At 42.2% G+C, this 24,894-nt stretch overlaps 1 long non-coding RNA gene across 1 annotated transcript in view; it reads left to right on the top strand.

The window, feature by feature from the left end:
- Nucleotides 1–24,894, top strand: part of LOC149439256 (uncharacterized) — a 90,464-nt gene continuing 65,570 nt past the window's right edge. The window contains exon 1 of the long non-coding RNA XR_016307844.1: nucleotides 1–140. This is a non-coding gene — a long non-coding RNA (uncharacterized LOC149439256). The remainder of the gene's footprint in view (nucleotides 141–24,894) is intronic.

The raw sequence follows: 24,894 nt of genomic DNA, 5'->3' as shown, positions 1-24,894 counted from the left end.
TCTAAATTAATTTTTAATTAAACCTTCTGTGTACTCAACTTGTTTCTTCTATTATATAAGCCAACCCTGTTCTTCGTAGAGTAGACCTTCCACTGAAGTCTTCCATCTGTCTACATTCTCAGCACCAGCTGACCTCCCTGGTAAGTATACGCTGGAATATCTTTATTATATTATTAATTCTATTATATTTTATTTTTAAGAAAATAATCCTCGGTCTTCATATTTCCGATAAAGTATAAATTACTCCTCTAATTTATTTTTATTCCAAATGCTGGCAAAGTTCCTCCTATCATCTTTCTCATAACGGTTTGTTTTTCACGATGAATGTGAAAATTGAAACTGATTCACAAAATTGAAATCAGAAAATACCAAACTTGGCCTACCTAGAATTAAACCATATATTATGAGACATTATGATGAGGATCACGTAACATTTTAGTTTTTGTATTCTGTATGGGAATCTTTTTTACAATTTTGATGGATATTCCCACATGGAAGAAAAATATATTTTAAATATATTTTAAAAACTACATTCTTAATATATTCTTCCCAAACATATTGACATATATTTCAAATACTACAATTTTGGACATATTTCCAATATATTTGTGAATATATTATTACAAATATATTTCAAAGTGAAATTTGGAATGCATTTACAAATATATTTAAAAATCTATATCCAACAACCATGCAGCGCTAATACGTACAATGATGCATGCAAATAATCATTTGGTGCAGGTAATAACTAGTGAAGTGAACACCACTTGATATTAGAAAGGATCTTAAGAGTTATCTAAAAAGTCCAGGAATACTAATGATGATGAATATAAATCATTTAACAAGAGTGTTCTTGCGGTGCATAATACATAAAAAAATTGACACAATATGTGACTTTTGTGACCATATTCCTCCCGCAGAAATGAGTGTAGATTGCACTAACCAGAGAGCGCAATCTTAATGCGCATTTGAGTATTAATCAACTCCTGGTCATCCGGCTACTGCAAACTGGAACTGGATCACAGAGTGGTCATCTGGCCTGCATCAGCTGGGCAAACATCACAACCTCAGGGACACCAGATATTAGAAGGCGTGTAGTCGTCTCACCACCGGGGGGAGTCTAACCAGTCCTGATGTGGCCACCAGATCATCCCAATAAGCCTTGAAGGAGGGGGGGGGCTCGGAAGTAACGAGCCAAGACAATAGAAGATTCTGATAGTGTAGTACTTTATTATCCACATTAGAACAGTAAACAAATAGCTGAAAATCTTACTCACATGTGTAGTGAGCAGCTGGTAGCAGAGAATTCCAAAATGGCCGCCGGCCGTCCACAGGGGCCAAGCAGAGTGACGTCACAGGGTATACAGGCACCTCCCTAACGCGTTTCGTGCGATGGCACGTTATCAAAGGGAGTGTGCCTCCTGTAATAACTTTCCTTAAATAGCGTATGCCGTGCATGCGCAGTCCCGCCCTGTCACGTCATCGCGGACGGTCCCTGCATGCGCGATGCGTGCGGACGGCGGCCATTTTACTGGAGCACATTGCAAGTAATAGACGAACAAGCAGTATGTGAACAGGAAAATAACAAGACATGTAAGCTGGCTACTGGGCAGAATCAATCACCCAGGGGATGAAGTGATAATACTTTAAAAGATAACTTTACTAGGTTAAAAGGGCTCACGATGAATATATCATCCCCCAGGGAATATAAGGGAAGGGGAAGATATAATGTTACGCTCATTACAAGCGGTTCGCGCATGCGCAGTAAGCGCCGATACCGGCCATTAACCTGGAGCCTGATATAGCTTACAATGGGATGATTGATACATTGCATGCCCGGGATCTTGAGCCATCTAATCCACCCAAAAAGGGGGGGTATAGGCTACATAAACTCAGTTTCACTGGTGGATTACCAAATCATTAAAAATAAGATAAATTAAAATAAAAAAAACACAGCTTACATGTATTAATAAAATTGGTTGTCGCAAAAATCATAGTACAACCTCAATACTATTACAACCTCACCTCTTGATTGGTGAGGAGGTACATAGTACATAAATTATTGCTAAAAGATCAGTCCACAAAACTCAAGATATATATATATTATAGACATTGAATTAAAAGATTAAAATAAGCAAAAACAATCCATTACAAAACGCACCGACTTCTATTAACCAAGTGCGATATATGTGTCTATGTACTCAGTAAAGGGGGTGGTGCGTGAACTTATTGCATCCCAGTAATTGGGGTGGAATACCATAGACAAGATCTGAGATGAATATAACATATATTAAGAACCTACCCTCAAACTGAGTAGACATATATTCCATCATAATAAAAACCCGATATGGTTTAATATCACAATTGCAAACCATTTAAAATCAGTATATAAGCCCGAATCCAACAATTCTAGACAGGTTCTAAGTGTCCTCCTGATAAGGTCAGGTGGGAAAAAGGCTGGAAAAGATGGCTCAGGCCCACTTGGTAATTAAATTCCAAGCCGGCAAAAAGTGTATCTGCAGAGCTCCTCTATTTCTGACAGATACACTTTTTCCCGGCTTGGAATTCTTCTTATTTTCATCCTACTTCTACTTCTTCTTCTTCTTCATCCTCATCCTCATCCTCTTCTTCTTCTTCTGAGGATGAGGATGAGGATGAAGAAGAAGAAGAAGAAGAAGAAGTAGGATGAAAATAAGAAGAATTCCAAGCCGGCAAAAAGTGTATCTGTAGAGCTCCGCTAAGTGTATCTGCAGAGCTCCGCTATTTCTGACAGTTCTCTGACATTCACATTTACAGCGGTTGAAACATTGTATCTATTTGTTTCCATTTATGGAAACAAATAGATACAATGTTTCAACCGCTGTAAATGTGAATGTCAGAGAACTGTCAGAAATAGAGGAGCTCTGCAGATACACTTTTTGCCGGCTTGGAATTCTTCTTATTTTCATCCTACTTCTTCTTCTTCTTCTTCATCCTCATCCTCATCCTCGGAAGAAGAAGAAGAATGAAAAGAAGAAGAAGAAGAATGAAAAGAAGAATGAAAAGAAGAAGAAGAAGAATGAAAAGAAGAATGAGAAGAATGAAAAGATTCTTCTTCTTCTTTTCATTCTTCTTTTCATTCCTCTTCTTCTTTTCATTCTTCTTCTTCTTCTTCTTTTCATTCTTCTTTTCATTCTTCTCATTCTTCTTTTCATTCTTCTCATTCTTCTTCTCATTCTTCTTTTCATTCTTCTTCTCATTCTTCTTTTCATTCTTCTTCTTCTTTTCATTCTTCTCATTCTTCTTTTCATTCTTCTTCTCATTCTTCTTTTCATTCTTCTTCTTCTTTTCATTCTTCTTTTCATTCTTCTTCTTCTTCTTTTCATTCTTCTTCTTCTTCTTTTCATTCTTCTTTTCATTCTTCTTCTTCTTCTTTTCATTCTTCTTCTTCTTCTTTTCATTCTTCTTTTCATTCTTCTCATTCTTCTTTTCATTCTTCTCATTCTTCTTCTCATTCTTCTTTTCATTCTTCTTCTCATTCTTCTTTTCATTCTTCTTCTTCTTTTCATTCTTCTTTTCATTCTTCTCATTTTTCTTTTCATTCTTCTTTTCATTCTTCTTCTCATTCTTCTTTTCATGAAGAAGAAAAGAAGAATGAGAAGAATGAAAAGAAGAATGAAAAGAAGAAGAAGAAGAAGAATGAAAAGAAGAATGAGAAGAAGAATGAAAAGAAGAATGAAAAGAAGAATGAGAAGAATGAAAAGAAGAAGGAAAAGAAGAATGAAAAGAAGAAGAATGAAAAGAAGAAGAAGAATGAAAAGAAGAATGAAAAGAAGAAGAAGAATGAAAAGAAGAAGAAGAAGAATGAAAAGAGGAATGAAAAGAAGAAGAAGAATGAAAAGAAGAAGAAGAATGAAAAGAAAAAGAAGAAGAATTAAAAGAAGAAGAAGAATGAAAAGAAGAAGAAGAAGAATGAAAAGAAGAAGAATGAAAAGAAGAATGAGAAGAATGAAAAGAAGCAGAAGAAGAATGAAAAGAAGAATGAAAAGAAGAAGAAGAATGAAAAGAAGAAGAAGAAGAATGAAAAGAAGAATGAAAAGAAGAAGAAGAATGAAAAGAAGAAGAAGAATGAAAAGAAGAATGAAAAGAAGAATGAGAAGAATGAAAAGATTCTTCTTCTTTTCATTCTTCTTCTTCTTTTCATTCTTCTTCTTCTTCTTTTCATTCTTCTTTTCATTCTTCTCATTCTTCTTTTCATTCTTCTCATTCTTCTTTTCATTCTTCTTCTCATTCTTCTTTTCATTCTTCTTCTTCTTTTCATTCTTCTTTTCATTCTTCTCATTCTTCTTTTCATTCTTCTTTTCATTCTTCTTCTCATTCTTCTTTTCATTCTTCTTCTTCTTTTCATTCTTCTTTTCATTCTTCTTCTCATTCTTCTTTTCATGAAGAAGAAAAGAAGAATGAGAAGAATGAAAAGAAGAATGAAAAGAAGAAGAAGAAGAATGAAAAGAAGAATGAGAAGAGGAATGAAAAGAAGAATGAAAAGAAGAAGAATGAAAAGAAGAAGAAGAATGAAAAGAAGAATGAAAAGAAGAAGAAGAAGAATGAAAAGAAGAAGAAGAAGAATGAAAAGAAGAATGAAAAGAAGAAGAAGAAGAATGAAAAGAAGAATGAGAAGAATGAAAAGATTCTTCTTCTTCTTCTTTTCATTCTTCTTCTTCTTTTCATTCTTCTTCTTCTTCTTTTCATTCTTCTTTTCATTCTTCTCATTCTTTTTTTCATTCTTCTCATTCTTCTTCTCATTCTTCTTTTCATTCTTCTTCTCATTCTTCTTTTCATTCTTCTTTTCATTCTTCTCATTCTTCTTTTCATTCTTCTCATTCTTCTTTTCATTCTTCTTTTCATTCTTCTTCTCATTCTTCTTTTCATTCTTCTTCTTCTTTTCATTCTTCTTTTCATTCTTCCTCTCATTCTTCTTTTCATGAAGAAGAAAAGAAGAATGAAAAGAAGAAGAATGAAAAGAAGAATGAGAAGTAGAATGAAAAGAAGAATGAAAAGAAGAATGAGAAGAATGAAAAGAAGAAGAAGAATGAAAAGAAGAAGAAGAATGAAAAGAAGAATGAAAAGAAGAAGAAGAAGAAGAATGAAAAGAAGAAGTAGAAGAATGAAAAGAAGAATGAAAAGAGGAAGAAGAATGAAAAGAAGAAGAAGAAGAATGAAAAGAAGAATGAGAAGAATGAAAAGAAGAAGAAGAAGAATGAAAAGAAGAACGAAAAGAAGAAGAAGAATGAAAAGAAGAAGAAGAAGAATGAAAAGAAGAATGAAAAGAAGAAGAAGAATGAAAAGGAGAAGAAGAAGAATGAAAAGAAGAATGAAAAGAAGAATGAGAAGAATGAAAAGATTCTTCTTCTTCTTTTCATTCTTCTTTTCATTCTTCTTCTTCTTTTCATTCTTCTTCTTCTTCTTTTCATTCTTCTTTTCATTCTTCTCATTCTTCTTTTCATTCTTCTCATTCTTCTTCTCATTCTTCTTTTCATTCTTCTTCTCATTCTTCTTTTCATTCTTCTTCTTCTTTTCATTCTTCTTTTCATTCTTCTCATTCTTCTTTTCATTCTTCTTCTTATTCTTCTTTTCATTCTTCTTCTTCTTTTCATTCTTCTTTTCATTCTTCTCATTCTTCTTTTCATTCTTCTCATTCTTCTTTTCATTCTTCTTCTCATTCTTCTTTTCATTCTTCTTCTTCTTTTCATTCTTCTTTTCATTCTTCTCATTCTTCTTTTCATTCTTCTTTTCATTCTTCTTCTCATTCTTCTTTTCATGAAGAAAAATGAAAAGAAGAATGAAAAGAAGAAGAAGAATGAAAAAAAGAATGAGAAGAAGAATGAAAAGAAGAATGAAAAGAAGAATGAGAAGAATGAAAAGAAGAATGAAAAGAAGAAGTATTCCAGTACAGCAAAAAGTGTATCTGCAGAGAGCTCCGCTATTTCTGACAGTTCTCTGACAGTTCCTTCACATTTACAGCGGTTGAAACATTGTATCTGTTTCCGAATAAAAACATCTGTATCCTAAATGGAAACAAATAGATACAATGTTTCAACCGCTGTACATGTGAAGGAACTGTCAGAGAACTGTCAGAAATAGCGGAGCTCTCTGCAGGGACACTTTTGCCGGCTGATCGGGAAAAATCCGATTCGCGCACCCGAAGTATGCTAATATTCGGATTCGCCGAGAATCAAATTTTTCCTGAAATTCGAAACGAATTCCACTTCGCCTGGTTCGATTCGCTCATCTCTAGATGGGATCCATAATTGGTGAAGAACGGAGATTGTTGGGTAGCAGAGTGATTCGCATTGTTGTATGCGAATTCGGCCAGTGGCAGGAGATTCAGCCAATCTTTCTGAAGGAAAGAGGTGTAGCACCTGAGATACTGCTCCAGAGTCTGGTTTGTGCGTTCCGTCTGCCCGTTGGTCTGTGAATGATATGCCGATGATAACAACAGCTTGATTCCCAGGGTCTTGCACAGTGCTCTCCAGAATTTAGAAGTGAACTGGACCCCTCTATCTGAGACAATGTCCTTTGGGACCCCATGAAGTCTCACCACTTCCCTCACGAAGACTTGTGCTGTCTCCGCAGCTGATGGCGTGTTTCTCAGAGGCAGGAAGTGGGCCATCTTGGACAGGCGGTCCAAAATCACGAAAATGGCAGTGTGATCTTGGGATGGTGGAAGTTCCACGATGAAGTCGATGGAAATCATCTCCCATGGCCTGTTAGGTATTGGCAAGGGTCGTAGCAGACCCCAGGCCTTGCTCCTGGTGGGCTTGTTCCTCTGGCAGTTCGCACAGGTCTTCACGTACACTTCACAATCTTTCGTCATGCTTGGCCACCAGAACACACATTGCAGCAGTTGCAAGGTCTTCCATACCCCGAAGTGGCCAGCCAGAGGGTGATCATGGCAGTGGCCCAAGACTGCAGTACGGGTTTCTTCGGGCACCATGATCCGTCCCTCCTTCCACAAAAGTCCTTTCTTACTTTGTAAAGAAACCCCGGGTGGACTTGGCATCCCTATGGACGCAGCCTGTAGCTGGGACCATAGCTCAGTCTGTAGAGCAAGGAAATTCCCTGTAGACAGGCTGGTGTCCGGTTTGTGGGTTTATTCAGGGTCTTCAAACATACGCGAGAGTGTGTCGGGTTTTGTGTTCTTTGATCCTGGCCTGTATGTGATATGGAACACAAACCTTGAGAAAAAGAGTGCCCATCTAGCCTGACATGGCCTCAAGGGCTTCGCCGTCCTCAGATATTACAGATTCTTGTGGTCAGTGAAGATCAGGATTGGGTGTGTGGCTTCTTCCAGTAGGTACCTCCACTCTTCTAATGCTGCCTTGATGGCCCGAAGTTCCCGGTCCCCAATATCATAATTCCTCTCCGCAGATGAGAGTTTTCTGGAGAAGAAGGCCACAGGGTGCATCAGTTCCTTGACACCCTTCCTTTGGGAAAGCACAGCCCCTACCGCGTTCTCAGACGCGTCAACTTCCAGAATGTAGGGTAATGAGGAATCCGGGTGGCTCAGTATGGGGGCCTCGGTGAACAGCCTCTTCAAGTACTCGAAGGCCATCTGTGCCTCAGGTGTCCACCTAAAACGCACCCCTTGTCTGGTGAGTTGGGTGATGGGGGACACGAGGCCTGAAAAGTTCTTGATAAATTTTCTATAAAAATTGGCGAAGCCAATGAATCGCTGCACACCCTCCTTGTCAGCTGGCACCAGCCATTCCAAAATAGCAGAGATCTTTTGGGCGTCCATGGCTACTCCCGTAGTAGAGATGATTAGTTCCAAAAAGGAAATGCTGCATTGTTCAAAGCTGCATTTCTCTGCCTTTGCGTACAGCCCATGCTGACGGAGCCGCCCCAACACGCTTCTAACATGATCTCTATGCTCCTCCAGGGACGCAGAGAAAATCAGGATGTCATCTAAATAGATGACCACAAAAACGTCCAAAAAAATCTCTGAACACATCATTGATGAAGTGTTGAAAGGTGGCTGGGGCATTGCACAGACCAAAGGGCATGACCAAATACTCAAAATGCCCAAACCTGGTACGGAAGGCTGTCTTCCACTCATCTCCCTCCCGAATTCGGACCAAATTGTAAGCCCCTCTTAGATCTAATTTTGTAAAAAATGGATGCTGTTCTGAGCCTCTGAAATAATTCTGGTACCAAGGGAAGCGGGTAACGTTTTTTTACCGTGATCTTATTTAGTTACCTGTAGTCCACACAGGGCCTTAGGGATTTATCCTTCTTCTCAACGAAGAAAATTCCTGCCCCGGCCGGAGATGTAGAAGGGCGGATGAACCCCTTGTGGAGATTCTGATCTATATACTCCTTAAGTACCCCTAACTCTCTTTCTGATAGGGGAAAAATTCGCCCGAAGGGCACCTCGGATCCTACACCATATAGGTCCTATGTGGGGGGAGGTTGTCTGCTCCTCGTTTGCTGAACACGTCGAGGTAGCTGTGGTAGGCCGGCGGAATGATTTGTGTCAGTTCTGCGTCAGTGTCCAAGCATAACAGAAAGCATGGAGCTAAAGGAGCCTGAGGACAGCAATGCTCCTGACCGTATGGGGAGCTGAACTGAAGGGTACCGGTTCTCCAATAATCTGGGGGTCGTGTGCCCATAGCCGAAGAAGCCCCAGAATAATTGGAAACAGAGGGGATGCGATGGCATCCAAACGAAGGAACTCTTGATGGTGACCAGCCACCGTAGCACAGAGAGGTGGGGTCTCCCGGTCTACCACCCCTGACTTGATTCGGGACCCATCGGCCAAAAAAATGTTCAATTCGCATTCTTTGGTTTGTAGGGGGATCTGATGCTGTGCTGCAAAACCTAGATCTACAAAGCAGCTACAGGCTCCGGAATCAATGATTGCCATCGCTGATACGGTCCCTGCGGGAAGCTGGAAAGAGATAGGCACTGCTAAGTAGTTAGAACAATAAACGTAAGTGGAAGATGCGGCAGAAAACACAGATGCACACTTACCCAGTTTCGCTGGGCAGGAACGTACCATATGGCCCACTTCCCACAGTACAGGCAAAGATTGTTGAGTCGGCATCTCTGGCGTTCCTCGAATGTCAATGAGGGACGAGTTAACCCCACTTGCATGGGTTCAGGCGCGTCTGCTATCTTCTGGTATCGATTCCCAGTCGGCAGAGCGGCCTGCACTGGGATGCGGGGTAACACCCACGTAGGTCTCTGACCCTGGCCGGACTTTTCCATCCTGCGTTCCTGCAACCGTCGGTCAATCTGGATAGCCAGAGTGATGAGGTCCTCCAATGTGGCTGGTATGCCCACTCTGGCTAATTCATCCTTCAATGGCTCGGACAAACCTATGCGGAACTGGTGGCGCAGGGCCGCATCGTTCCACTGCATATCCCCCATCCAGCGTCTGAATTCCGCAGCATATTCTTCAGCTGCCCTGCGACCCTGCCGGAGTGTTTGTAGGGCCGATTCGGCTGATGCTGTCCGTTGTGGGTCGTCATAGAGAAGCGCCATATCTTCAAAGAAGGTCAATACCGACTCCAACTGTGGCTGACGGGTCTCCGGTAAACGGTGGGCCCAGGCCTGGGGTTCATCCTGCAGCAGCAAAATAACGTATCCCACATTCACGGATTCCGTGGAAAATGTCCGTGGCTGCAAACTGAAATAAAGCTGGCAGGCATTGCGGAAGGCCCTAAATTTAAAGCAGTCCCCATTGAACCATTCCGGTATCGGCACACGAGGTTCCGGTAAAGGCATAGAGGCCGCTGCTCCGGCAGGCCCTTCCGGGGGACTTCTGGCCTACGATGAGGGACCCAAGTCCAGGGATGCAGGGAGGGATGTAGTTAGCGTCTGGATCTGTCCTTCCAAATGGGTATATCCCTCCTGCAGCGTCTTTACTGCCTGGGTCAGTGCCACCAAGTGCTGGCATATGTCCTCCAACGGGGATGGTCCTCTTCCAGGCTCCGACATTTGGCCATTTGGTACTGTCATGTACCGCCTGGCGGAGTCTCTAGCGACCCACAGCGCGGGGTTCCTCAGGGCGCGGGGTCTAAGTCCCAATCTGCTTATTCACCAGGGCCCCTGATGGTGGGGATGGACTTGGAGCAGACTGAGACCAGGTCGCGACCCCTGAGTACATCTGGCAGTGGTAGAGAGCACCGTCAGGGGTGTGTGGCAAATAGAGCCTGACATGAAGAGGCTGGCAGGCCTGGTAACAGGGACAGATCCGTGTGGGATGGATGGATGGATCGTCAGGGTAACGTAAGGAGTAGTCAGGCAGGCCAGGTCAGCAACGTGCGGGCAACGAGGTACCAGAGGAGCAGGCAGAGATTGGTCAGGGTCATGAGCCGGGTTCAGCAACTAACGGGCAGCGTGGTACAGAGGATCAGGCAGGAGAACGGTTGGGTCAAGCCAGGGGTCAAGCAGGAGACAATCAGCAGGGTCAGGATCAAATGCAGAGGTCGGCAACAGGAAGCTTCACAGGATCAGAATACAGGAACAGGACAAAAAGACCAAACGGCAACTTGTGTCTGTGCAGGGCTGGTTTAAATAGCCCGCCCGGCACTGACAGGTACGCCTGGGTCCTAGTGCCTGCCAGCGCCGTCATAGGTGACAGGCGCGCCTGGGTCCTAGTGCCCGCCTGCCTGCATGTCTTGTCGGACACCTACGCATGTGCAGACTTGTGCGTTGCGGTGATCCCTGACAGTTTTTCTTCAAAATATTTGGTCTTTTTTTGTTTATAGCATGAAAAATAAAAAGCGCACAGGTGATCAAATACCACCGAAAGAAAGCTCTATTTGTGTGAAAAAAAGGACGTAAATTTCGTTTAGGTGCAGCATTGCATGATCGCACAATTATCAGTTGAATTAGTGCAGCGCCGAGTAGCAAAAAGAGGCCTGGTCATTAAGGGGGGTAAATCCTCAGGAGCTCAAGTGGTTAAAATATATTTTTATTCCATGTGGGTTACCCACCCCCTACCCACATTCTTTGCTGGGAAGAGATGGGGGAGGGTAAACAAACGCTACACAGTGGTGATCCGGTATTCCTGATCCTGGAGAGCTGCAGTTGGAGGAGGAGGAGCTGGAGGGGAGAGAGAGCACAACCCGTCCCTCCTCCCAGCTCTTTCCTCTGGCTTGCCTCCTCCAGAGCTACCCACATGGAAGAAAAATATATTTTAAATATATTTCAAAAATATTCTCCCCAAATACATTGACATATGTTTGAAATACTACAATTTTGGCCATACTCAATATATTTAAAAAAAAAAAAAAAAAATATATATATATATATATATAGTGACAGTGTGGCGATCTGTCACCCTGGATTCTCAACAAGGCAGGTTGAGGGGCTCCAGGATAAAGGTTTGATATGGAGGAAAGTGGCTTTTCACTTTCCTCCTTTGTTTGTAAGGTCCATTTTGGGAGCTGGAGCCTGGAGATTTCAAAGCGATTTGGGAGGGATGAAATCTCCAATCCTGGGTCCAGGTGTTGGAATAGGCCAGAAGATTGATTGCACAGGTGTGTGCAGGCCTTTAGATAGAGTCAGGACCAGAGTTCTGGGCTCCACCCCAGCAGACGGAGTCAGGAGGGCTCCACCCCGGCAGACAGGAGTCAGGAGGGCTCCGCCTAGGAGAGGTGGAAGCCAAAAGCAGCAAGGGGCTGCTAGAGACTAGCTGTGTGCTAGTGGCCATAATTCTTAAAGAAGTCTGCAGGAGACAGACATGAAGCTGAGTATAAGCCAGGAGGCTGAACCATTGTTTTGTGGATGATCGATACCCCTGTGTGGGAAACTTCTGTTTGAACTTTCATTTAAATAAAAGTGGGCTAAAAAGGCCCTGAAAAAGAAAGTGAGTAGCTGTTTGTGTTTAGAAGCTCTACCACGTTGAAGCGAGTTCCCACAATATATATAGTATGTTGAACTGCATTTTTATTACAAAAAATATGAAAAATATTTTTAAAAATACATTTTCAAATATACTGTATGTCTTTAAAAATAAATTTAATCTACATTTTTGTATTTCAATAGTTTTTATTAGTTTTAAGCAGTATAAAACAGAGGCGACAAAACATGCCCCCACAGGGGCTATCAATTGCACCGATAACATAAAAAACATAATAATAAAAGAAAAACAGTGCTCTAACTTCAACAAGGCAGAAGGTACGCCCACGCAGGGGCTATCAATGGCACATAGGTTACAATGACGGTAATGAAATTCTAACTGCAATTAAAGGCAACTGTCAACTATCACCCAAAAAAAACTAACAGAAATGGAAAGAAAGAAAGAGAAGAGAAATAAGAGGAGAGAAAAAGAAAAAAAAGAGAAGAGGGGGCAGAGATCCAGGAGCGCCACCATCAAACGCCAGTGCCTAACGCCAGTACATCCCCATACTAGCCAAAGGAAGCGTGGGAAAGGCATATTGCAACCATGGTTCCCATATTTTCGAGAATTTACATTGGGAGTCGTTGCATATGCTCGACATCTGCTCATTAAGCATCATATTGGTCATACGATCCCGCACCCCCTGAAAAGGGACAAACGGACTCTTCCAGGCCTGAGCAATTGTTCTGGTGGCCGACAGAAACAAATAGGACGCCAGCTTCTGCTGATGAGCAAAGAGACCCGGTATGGGGCAATGAAGCAAGGCATACCGAGCATCCCGGCGTATGGATAGATGAAACAACGTGAAAAGGAGGCCAAATACACGAGACCAAAAACGGACCAGTCTCGGGCATGACCACCAGATATGCAAGACATTGCCACGATGGCCACAACCCCGGAAACATCGATCACTACAAGCGGGATTAGCCTGGGCCAAACGAGCCGGAACCCAATAATCTACATTTTTGGAATGCATTTACAAATATATGTAAAAATATATGTTTAAATTACTTTTTTATATATTAAAAAAAATCTGAAGAATATATTTAAAAAATATATTAAAAAAAATATTTTGTAATGATATATATACAGTATATATATATATATATATATATAAAATTAGATATATATTGAATACGGCCAACATTTTAGTATTTCAAATATATGTCAATATATTTGGGAAGAATATTTTTAAAATATATTTCAAATTTTTCTTCCATGTGGGTAAGCTGACAGGAGTAGTGAAGTTGCCATCACTACTCCTGTCAGCTTGTAAGTAGAAACTTTCCATGCGGTGCCCCCCAACTTCACATGATACCACTGTGCCCAGGGCAGCTGCCCCTCCTGTCCACCTCTTGTCCTGGCCATGCCCCCTTGCATGTGCTAAAGAGCAATACATTTCTGTGTTTGAGAAACATTGTAGCAAGGGCATGGGGATTAGTCAAAATGTCAAAAATTTCAAAAAGTCTATTTACAAATCTAATGCCTGTCACGTGATAAAACACTGTTTTCCCTCTCCCTGTGCAGAAGGATCATAGCCCGGGCCCAGATTCATCAAGGCCACAAAGCCAGAAAGTAGACCTGCCAGAAGAGTAGGGAAGCCGGTGGTTTCCACCGCTGGTCTCCCCACACAATAGCAAAGCTGAAGGGAAAGAAAATCAAATCTGACATGTTTTTGGAGTTTCTCCTCTTTTTTAATTGTCTATCTAGACATTCTCCATATACTATTCCTGTATAAGAGTAACTGCATAGGAGTAAAGTCCTCTATTTTTCTAGTGGTATCATCTGCTCTGCATTAGACACTCCAAGGTATTTGCAAAGAGGCATGTCAACTATTTAGAAGATCTAATTTGTTGCCACAAGTTTTTGGAAAATGAAGGAAGAAAATGAAAAAAACATTTTTTTTTCATTTTTTTTTTCATTTTTCAAAACCTTGTGACCAAAAAAATGAGATCTGTAAAATACTCACCATGCCTCTTTTCCTTGGGGTGTCTACATTCCAAAAAAGGTGATTTTTGATAGGGTTTTTGTACTATCCTGGCATTTCAGGGCCTCTGACATGAGGAACTACGCCCTTTGAAACGCTGAAGATGGTCATTGGATTTTGGGCCCCTGTGCACGGCTAGGCTGCCACGGCTAGGCTGAATTCCTAGACTCAGGAGAAGAAGCAGGATGTGTTCTTCTATTCCTTAGGGTGTCTACATTCCAAAAAAGTGATTTTTGATGGCGTGTTTGTACTATTCTGGCATTTCAGGGCCTCTGGCATGAGGAAATATACCCTTTGAAAGCCTGAAGGTGGTCTTTGGATTTTGGACCCCTGTACATGGCTAGGCTGCCACGGCTAGGCTGAATTCCCATATTAAGGAGAAGAAGCAGAATGTGTTCTTTTTTTCCTTGGGGTGTCTACATTCCAAAAAAGTGATTTTTGGATGGGTGTTTATACTATCCTGGCATTTCAGGGCCTCTGACATAAGGAAATACATCCTTTGAAAGCCTGAAGGTGGTCATTGGATTTTGGGCCCCTGTACACGGCTAGGCTGAATTCCCATACTCAGGAGAAGAAGCAGAATGTGTTTTGGGGTGTAATTCCACATATACCCATGGAATGTGTGAGAAGTATCTCACTAAACTGAAAACTGTGTGTAAAATTAAGAATTTATTTTGTAATTTTCCAAAAAATTGTGGCAAAAAATAAAATCTTCTGTGGACTTAACATGCCTCTCAGCAAATAACTTGGTGTGTCTACTTTCCAAAAGAGGGGTAATTTGACCCTAGTGTTGGGCATAAATATAATGTTATTTTTTAGTGCAGCCTGTGGTCTGAACGATAAAAAGAAACTAATAGATTCCTCCATTCACATCGATTGAAAAAAAGTGAAAAAAGAAGAAAAAAGAAGAAAACATGAACAAAAAAAAAACCTTAAAGATTCCTCCATTCACAATCAATGTGGATAAAGAAATATCTCTGCCAGAAAAAAGTGAAAAACATTTGATCGATTGAAAAAAGTATATGCCGAAGCATAGGAGCTACCACCCACTGACACTGTATGCTTTGGCGTACAAAAAAAAGAAGCTAACAAATTCACATCAATCAATGTGGATGAAGAAATCTCTGTCAGAAGAAAAGTGAAAAAACTATACACTGAAGCACAAGGGCGATCTGCCCATTGACCACACAGGTCAATACACAATTTTTTAAACCTGCGGATAAGAAATCTCCTCCTGCAGAGTTGCAGTTTGCTGGCCAATCAAGCATAGTATTCCCATTGAACCAGGTTTTGGTTATTTTGGCAGTGTGGGCAGGTGCCAAGTCCTGATGGAAAATGAAATCAGCATCCCCATAAAGCTCGTCTGCGTAAGGAAGCATGAAGTGCTCCAAAATCTCCTGTTAGATGGCTGCGTTGACCCTGGACTTAATGATGCACAGTGGACTAACACCAGCAGATGACATGGCTCCCCAAATCAACACAGACTGTGGAAACTTCACACTGGACTTCAAGCATCTTGCAGTGTGTGCCTCTCCATTCTTCCTCCATACTCTGGGTCCTTGGTTTCCAAATGAGATGCAAAAGTTGCTCTCATCAGAAAAGAGGACCACTGAGCAAAAGACCAGGTCTGTTTTTCTTTAGCCCAGGTAAGCCGCTTCTGATGTTGTTTGTTGTTCAGGAGTGGCTTGACAAGAGGAATACGACATTTGAAGCTCATGCCCAGGATCAGTCTGTGTGTGGTGTCTCTTGATGCACTGACTCCAGCCTCAGTCCACTCCTTGTGAAAGTCCCCAACACTTTTGAATGGCCTTTTCCTGACAATCCTCTCCAGGCTGCGGTCATCCCTGCTGCTTGTGCACCTTTTTCTTCCACACTTTTCCCTTCCACATAACTTTCTATTAATGTGCTTTGATACAGCACTTTGGGAACATCCAACTTTTTTTGCATTACCTTTTGAGGCTTTCCCTCCTTATGGAGGGTGTCAATGATGGTTTTCTGCACAACTGTCAGGTCAGCAGTCTTTCCCATGATTCTGATTCCTACTGAACCAGACTGAGAGACCATTTAAACGCTCACGAACCCTTTGCAGGTGTAATGGCTTCATTAGCTGATTAGAGTGGGACAATTTGAGCCGAGAATATTGCACCTTTTCACAATATTCTAATTTTCTGAGATTGTAAATTTGGGGTTTTCATGAGCTGTAAGCCATAATCATCACAATTATGACAAATCACGGCTTGAACTATCTTGCTTTGCATGTAATGAGTCTATCTCATATATTAGTTTCACCTTTTAAGTTGCATTACTGAAATAAATGAACTTTTGCACAATATTCTAATTTTTCGAGTTTCACCTGTATGTATTCTCTGAGCAGCACCTTGCTGTTGTCAGAATAAACAGATCAGCTGATTGGCATTCCTTCAAAGCAAACAATGGTTATTGATAAAACACAGTAACAACACAACTCAATAAAACAACTTTTTTTTAACTTTTTTTTAACATTTTTTATTTCTTTTAAACTTTTTTTGTAACTTATCAGAACCGTAACCGTAAACTTTCCAGGGTCTCTCAAACTGCGATAGACCATTTCCTGGCTAACATCTTTTGAGACCCTTGTGCGTGAATTGTGTGCCCTAGACTGTGCCGTGCCGTACCCTATACTAATACTGCACAATTATGTGGTAGCGATGGAAGCAGTCCTTGAAACAGACACCAGATTGGCCAGGACAGGTAGGACAGAAAAAATGGGTCACTTCTTATTTCGTGTCGTGTCTACAGACATGACATTTCCTTTTGGCTGATCTTTTTGTTAGGGTACCAGAGAGGAAATCCAGAAAATGCCCCCCTGCAGCTGACTCGTTGCATTTGGATTTGAGGTTTGGGCCACAGCACCTTCTGGATACAAAAGGAGCCATGATGATCGCTTCCAGAAATTTTAGGAAGGATCCACTTCTTCCAGTTGCTTTATAAAGTGCAAAAGTGCATTATATATAGTGAGTTGAAATAAATAAATATATAAATAAACACCTTTTTGTACCAGTGCCCTACTTTGCAGGAAGCTAAATGTGGCTTCATCATTTGGTCATTGAAGTCCACCATTCCCATACTAAGATTATAATCATGGACACAGAGAAACTTTTCAGTGACACCAGATGCCATGCTAATTTGGGCTGTCATGTCTGCAGGAATTGAAGACAGGATGAAAACTTCCATTTTGTCCTTTCACTTCACTGTGAGCAATTCATCATTCTTCAAGCAGGCTTTCTCTCCCTTTCTAAGTCAGGTGGTAATGAGCCATTGGGAAAAGACCCAGCAATTAGGTCACACGGTGCCCCAGCAGCAAATTCCAAGATTGAATAAGTGCCTGACAAGTGGTATGCTTCTATAGAAGTTGTCCACATACGAATGGTACCCCTTCCAGAACAAGGGTGATACCAAGTGGGAAGCACAGTGGCTAAATGGTTAGCACTTCTGCCTGGCAGTACTAGGGGTCGTTGGTTCAAATCGCAACCACGGCACTACCTGCCTGGAGTTTGCATGTTCTACCTGTGCCTGCATGGGTTTCCTCTGGGTACTCCAGTTTCCTCCCACACGCCAAAGACATGCTGGGAGGTTAATTGGATCCTGTCTAAATTGGCCCTAGTATGTGTATGGATATGAGTTAGGGAACCTTAGATTGTACACCCCTTGAGGGTTAGGGACTGATGTGAATGTACAATATGTATGTAAAGTGCTGCATACATTGACAGCGCTATGTAAGTACCTGTAATAAATAAGTCCCATACTATCCTGCCACTGCTCCCCATGTAGTCTGGGCAGCCGGAGATCTCTACTTCACTTTCCTTTACCTCATAAACTCTAAAATTATATGTATAGCCCGTTGCCCTCTCACAGAGCTTATACATTTTGACCCCATATCTGGCACAGTTGCTGGGGTGATGCTGCTTGATTGCAAGATGGCCAGTGAAATCTTTGAGGGACTTGTCTACGCAGATGTTTTGTTCAGGCGTATACATATCTGCTAATTTCTCTGTAAAGTAATTAATGAGGGACAAACTTTGTAGACCCAATCGTATTCAGGATTCCCCCCCGGACGAGGACAGACTGCATTATCACTAAAATGTATTAAACGCATTATTGTCTCATATCTATGCCTGGCCATTGCAACAGACAACATGGGCATATGATGACTCGGGTCTGTAGATCACTGTTTCTCAACCTTTTTTCGGGCAACTCATCCTCTAAAATTATGGACAACCATAAGGCTCCCTTTAACATTATGGATAGCTTTAAGGCACCCCATTCTAAAATGTAAAAAACTAGTCTAATAGTTTTACATAATGCATCCACATATGTAGGACACACAATATTTAAGGTGATTTATTCTTCCAAATCAAATACACTTTTGCACACTGATACTGACTAGTATTCCAGTGTTTCTCTTCTTCTTAAGTTTTTCTCTATCACTGAGTTAATGTGACCCCAGCACTGATGGAGAGAGGCAGGGGAGGGGCAAACAAGGGTGCTCTGCAGGCGCCCACTGCCCCCCTTATCAACTGATGATATCAGTGGTTTTTGAGATGCAGGCAGTTAGAAGGTCGTAATGGTGCACATTGAAAACTTGGCTTTGTGTAATTAAAAAGGCAGGTTTGATCCACCTTTGGCTTGTATACAATTTTTGGGTAATTTTTAGGCATTTTGCCAAGGCGCCCCTGAAGAAACCTCAAACCAGCCCAAGGTGCCTGGGCACCCTGGTTGAAAAAAGGCTGCTGTAGACTAATAAGACTTCTTTTTTTGTAATGTCCATGTTAAGGGGTAAGCCCACAAAAGTTTACTTTCGGAAACAGTGATAGGTTTCCACACAAATTGTCTGTCAACAGTTGAATTTGGGTTGGCCGCAATGTATTGTTGTGCGTATAGATTGCTTTGGTCCACAATCCATTGATACAGTTCTTCTGTTAAAAACAGCTAAAAAAAAATCAAGATGAGTTGTTAAATTTGCTGTTTCCACCTGAATTCTGAGTTAGGAAATGAATGGGGGAATAACGGGTGCTGCTGAGTCTGTGGGCTGCCAATCAGGATTTGCAAGCACCTCTGGTAGAACACTACGGCTCTACGGACCTGTGAGTGATTTCTTGGTGGCACTTGGGGACACTACAAGTGCTAGCCACCTCACCAGCTTCAACTGCACTTCCGAGACTTGCCAAATTATTATAAGATACTGCAGTGCTGGTGTATAAAATGCCAGGATGTACTAGGCCCCTGGTGCTTGCCAGATCACCAAAAGGTAGTGGGGCACTACAACTTGGACCCTGCTACATTTGAGACAAGTGATGCATTCCTAGCATTTCAGCTACCTGAAGATGGGTATGCCTGATCTTAGCAGGGACCTCTTCTCCACCGTCTGAGATACCTGTTGTGGTGCCGCTGCTTTCAACAGGTTTGTATTCTGAGGCAAACTCCTATTCACTCTCATCTGACATGCTCAGAATCCTGTTGCCTTTTCACTAGAGTACATTTTGTGGGACATCTGGGGCACTAAAATATTTTTAATAATTCTGCAGACCTTTTTCCAGAAGTGATTCAGTTTAGAGGAGGACCAAAATATTTGTCCTCCAGCCCTGCAAGCATCCCCAGCAGTGATTGGTAGTAGTCGGGTAAATAATTATGGGTACCACCTGGTTATGATTTATAAATTATTTTCCTGTATTCAGAAACAGATGGATGATATCATGGACAATCAAATAATCTTCTTCTTTTGGTCTGCTATAAAAGTTTACCTTCCCATTTGTGAAGATAGGGCAGAGGAAGACCAAAAAGTTTATACAGAGTGGGAGATAGAGTACACTGGTCTGTACAAAATTCCTCAAAGGTGGTCAAAGAATGACGATATCTGTCCAAGGAAGTGAGGGAGCTGAAAAAATGTTGACGTTGTAATGTCCTCAAGAAGCTCAAGCCAAAGGGCCCAGTTGGATCCAACAACGTCTGGATGGTGGGTCAATTGGGTGCAAGAAGGACATTAGAAGCCTGAAAACACTGTGAGTCAAGTAAGAAATGATAAGAGCCATCCTGGAGCCCTGGAGGGAGCTGCGAGTTACCCAGGATCTGATACAGGGGGAGTGATTGGAAGATAATGAAGGCACAGAGTAGAACGAGGAACACACACATAAAGAGGGACCGATGAGCTGGTGCAATTTGAGTGTCGATGGAAGATCCGTGTAACACCATGAGGCTTGTTGGAGGAGAATCTCATATTGAGCCTGTTCAGATCTAGACCAGAGTTTAATATCCGTGTGGTGACATCAATCAATCAATCAATCAATCAGTCAATTTACCCATGTGTGCAGCTTGGCAGTATTTTTGAACATCTGGAACAGCGATGCCACCCAAATGTTTAGGTAGAAAGAGCAGCTGGCGTCGAATCCTGGGTTGTTTATGTGCCCAGTGTGACAGGATGAGGCTCTGTCACTGTGACAATATAGGAAAATGTGACACAGGATTTGCATTTAGGGTAAATGCGACAATCCTGGCTATTGTTTCTGGGTGGAGAAAGCTGTGTATTTGGCTTTCTCTGGATTCTGTGGTTCTGGATTGGAACATTCAATCCTGTGTCTGGGTTTTGCTAGACACCTGCAACCTGGCTGAGTACACAGGTGTGCAATGTCATTATATACTCAGGTCTGAGGATAGCTCTAGGCTCCCAGTTTGGAGAATGCTCCCAGTGAGGGAGATGGAAGGTCTCATTGAGGGGTCAAAGGGCCCAAGCCAGAACCCAAGAGACAGAGGGTCTCAGTTTCAGGGGTCAAGCCACTTCTTATTGTGGTGTCAGAAGAACCCCCAATCCATAGGCCAGAGGAGGGCTGTGCAGCAGGGAGCTGTGACTGAAGGCTAGAGAGTCAAGTATCTACTGTATAAACGTATCTGCCACAAGAGCTAACTACCCCATGTCACACCAGGTAAAGTCCATAAATATAGTATGAATCTGCTTGGAGTATGTTGGAGGTATGGCTATAGGTAAGGCTTGAAGAAGATATGAGCATTTTGGCAATGTGGTCCTCTTGAGAATGTTGCAGTGCCCAAACCACGAATGGAGGTCACAATGCCACTTCTCCAGTAAGACCCAAGTTCTACTAAGGAAAGGTGGGAAAATTCAAAGCAAAATTTTGAGCTAAGAGTAGAGGGACATATGTATTTATAATTAAGTTGCAATGATTGAATCAGGGGTTGAGAAATAGCAACACCCACTCCCTCCGTCTTTGCAAAGTTTATTTTTGGGTTCAATAAGGCCCCATAGTGGTCAAATTCATGGAGCAGGTTAAGGAGGAGAATGGTAGGATTTGTCAAGGAGATCAGCATATTGTCAGCATATGCAGATATTTTGTACTGGAAGTCATCTACTAATAGGCCGGAAATATCGAGGTTCAAGCTCATTCTCCAAAGAAATGGTTCCAATGTGCGAGAAAAGAGTAAAGGGGATAGAGGACACCCCTTTCTGGTTCCATTGGTAATGGAGAACAGTTCTGAGAGGACACCCTTGGCTTTCACCATTGCCGTTGGGTTGGAGTACACATTAGAAATGCACTGAATCATCTAATCTCCCAACCCAGCAGAGCATAAAACAGTGAAGGTAAACTGCTAATTGCCTCGTCAAAAGTCTTCTCTGTCCCCAGAAACAGACATGGCATTTTAGTATGGTTGGCACCATGGACCTGGTTCAAGACTTTGATGGTATTGTCATGGGCGTCATGAGATGTAATAAATAAGTCAAGATGAACTACTGTTGGTAGATGCCTATGAAGGAAGGAGGCCAGAATGTTTTAATTTAAAGTGGAATTCCAACCAAAAGTTTGGTTATCTGTCTCCTCCCCTCAGCTGCCACATTTGGCACCTTTTGGGGGGGAGTCGGTACCTGGATTTGACAGGTACCTGCTCCCACTTCAGGGTAAGTTCACCTCAGCAAACTGAGCCAGAAGGTTGGCCCCCCACTTACCTTCGCAGCCCTCTGGGACACTCAGAGGTACCCGCTCCCACTTCCGGGTCAGTTTGCCATGGCAAACTGAGCCGGAAGTTTGGCCCTCTCCTTCCTCCGCAGCCTTCTGGGACACTTTACAGGTCCCAGAAGACTATGGCCCATTCACAAAGTGCAGCGTATTTCACACATACGCAGTAGGAATCTGGCTGTGAAGCTGCAATGCTTTACTGCTGGTTTCCCTCAGTCAAGATGGCTGTACCAGCACCCAATTTTTTTGTGAGGGCCGGAACTCCGCTTTAAGATCAAAATTGAGTAGCGTTATTGGCCTGTAGCTACCCCAACAAGAAGGGTCTTTGCCTTCTTTAGGAAGAACAATAATGTTAGCTTTTTACGCGTCAGGAGGCTGTACGTCATAGAACATTGAGCAGTTTAACTATAAATAGGCTCAAAGATGGTCAAAAAAGTTTGTAATATTGTAGGGTAAAACCTTTGGACCCAGGAGATTTGCCCTATTTTGCTGAACTCACAGCAGTCTGGAGCTCCTATACAGTAATAGCACTGTCCAACTCCCAGCGCAAAGGGGAGGGGAGGTGGGAGAGATAAGGGGAAGTCAAGTAGTCATCCAACTGGGATTGCGATGGTGCCACAGAAGGTAAACTATAGAGCGAAAAAAAAAACTTCCTGAAAGCTTGAGAAATCTGCGCAGTGAGGGAGAATTTCTTACCAACAGAATGAATAATGTATGGGATGTATGCAGCCAAGCGTCAGTCTTGTAAAGACTTGGCTAAAAGGTGGTCACATTTATCACTGGATCCATAAGAGAAACTCCAACACATTTGCAATGCTGACTTGGCCTTAAAGAAGATCTGCCATCTGCATCCAAAGGTTCAGGAGGTTTTTCTCAACTCACAGGGATGACACATGTTTGTGTGGCAAGTCCAATTTTCATATGTCTGCAAGTAATGTTGGATGTTTGGCGCCATTTCCTTTTTGATTCGGGTACCATGTTTGATCAGAGTTCCCTATCATTTTATGAGCCTCCCAGATCACACCCGGGTTACAGCCTGGGGTATCATTTGTTTGAAAATAGTGGATCAGTTCCTTAGTCTACCAGTACCTTCCAATCCCAAAGAAAACTTTTGTTCAATCTCCAAGACCATGTTCTGGCTAGAAGGGGCTTTCTGCTCCCTGTGTTCTGCTCCCTGGTCTGCTCCCTGGCTGGCCGTACATAGGGGTGATGACGTGGACACAGGCTCTCTGTGGAAGACCCCTATGGAAACAGGAGAAGAAGGAGAAGCAGCCCTGTGGAATCCCCCCCAAGGAAAAAACTGTGCAGAGGAGCTGGATACCTGAAGCCCCTAACTGAATCGCAGCAAGGGACGAGAGGCATGGGTGAGTGAGAGAGACTGGAACTGTTATATCTTAAATGTCCCATTGTGCTGCTAAGGAGAATAAGGGGTGAGGGGGAGAGAAGGGGGATTCCCAGGGGCTTTTGAAATAGAAGAAGAGGAGGAAAAAAAGGAAGAAAAGAAGATTAAGCAACTTAAAAGAGGAGGAAAATTGGTCACTAATTGGGCTAAGTTGGGACCTTTAAATCTATGTGAATCATCTATTTATAAAAGAGAGTAAGGCCCATAAAAGAAATGAAGAACAAAAGTAGTAAAGGAAGCGGGCCAAAAGGGTCCCAAACGGGAACGATTAAACAGTATACATCCCAGGGAAAAGTGACCTCAGAAAGATCTCAAGGTAAAAACGGAAAAGGTGAAGGGGATATCAGTCTGGAAAGCAGCCCTAGACTATCGTTGGGTCTAAATGTTAGTAGTCAACAAACAATAGGAGCCATGGAGATGAGAGAGAGTGAAAATGAACTACAAGTACCAAATAAAAAAGAAATGGCAGAGATGTTTAAAGATTTAGAGAAGACAATAAAGCTATAAATGGCAACTATTCGAAATGATCTGGGGCAGGTGTTGATGAGAGTGGAAGAAACGGAGGAGAAAATTAAAAATCAGGCCCAAAACATCGCGGAATTAGAAAAGAAAATAAAGAATATGGGGAAAACTTGGAAGATATTGTGAGAATAGGAAAGCGCCAACAAGGCACTGGGAAGGAAAAACCAAGGGATATAATTGTTAAATTTAACAAATATGGAGATAAAGAAGCAATCTGGAGAAAGATCAAAGGAAAAGCATCAATTAGATATGGAGAAATGGATATCCAGATATATGCAGATCTTACACCGGAGACTTTGTGGAGGAGGAGATCCCTCAAACCCCTTTTAGAGCAGATGAGGAAAAAGAATGTGTTTTATAGATGGGGGACCCCAGCGTGCCTAATTGGATGGAAAGATGGAGTTACAGCTTATTTGAGATTTCCGGAAGACCTGAGCGATTTCTGTGAAAAACTTGAGTTGCAAAGAATGGAGATTGCTGGATGGGAGGAAGAGGAGAGAGAGATAGGAATAATGAGACAAGAGGACTGGCAGTCTGTCAGAGGGAGGAATTAGGGTGGGGAGGGAGGGGGGGAGAGAGGGCTGTGTTTCTTCTTTTTTTTTCTTCTCTCATGCCTCTCTCTCTTTCTTCTTCTTTGCCCTTTAGTCTTTCTTATAGTACGATATCTAGTTCTGTTTCAAGGGGCACCTGGAATTTTAGGGAGTTAATAAAAAGATGGAGGGTACTGGGGAGGAGGGAGGGAGGAGGAGCCATCCATGGGTGGAGTTTGACCCCTAGTATTAACTCAAAGGTGGGGAGTTTGACCCACAAATGATTAATAGGTATAATAGTTGCCTAAAAATGGGAAGGGGGGAGGGGGGGCTGGGGGGAGGGGAGGGGTATTAATATTAGGGTTAACACTCTGCAGGATTGAGGGGGGTACTAAAGCAAGGGAAAAAGAGGAGGAGGGTTGGAAGGGAAAAGGAGGGAAATAAGAAAGATGGAAGAACTACAAGTTATCACTTATAATATAAAGGGGTTGAATTGTCCTGGGAAGAGATTTAGGTTATTTAAAGTACTTCATCATAGAGTAGCTTCAGTGTTTTTTTTGCAAGAG

This window comes from Staurois parvus, unplaced genomic scaffold (genome assembly GCF_062004578.1).
Source record: "Staurois parvus isolate SC_StPar_1 unplaced genomic scaffold, SC_StPar_1.0 ptg001140l, whole genome shotgun sequence".
Taxonomy (NCBI): domain Eukaryota; kingdom Metazoa; phylum Chordata; class Amphibia; order Anura; family Ranidae; genus Staurois; species Staurois parvus.
The sequence above is the reverse complement of the archived record's forward strand: the minus strand, read 5'-3'. Positions and strand labels throughout refer to the sequence as shown.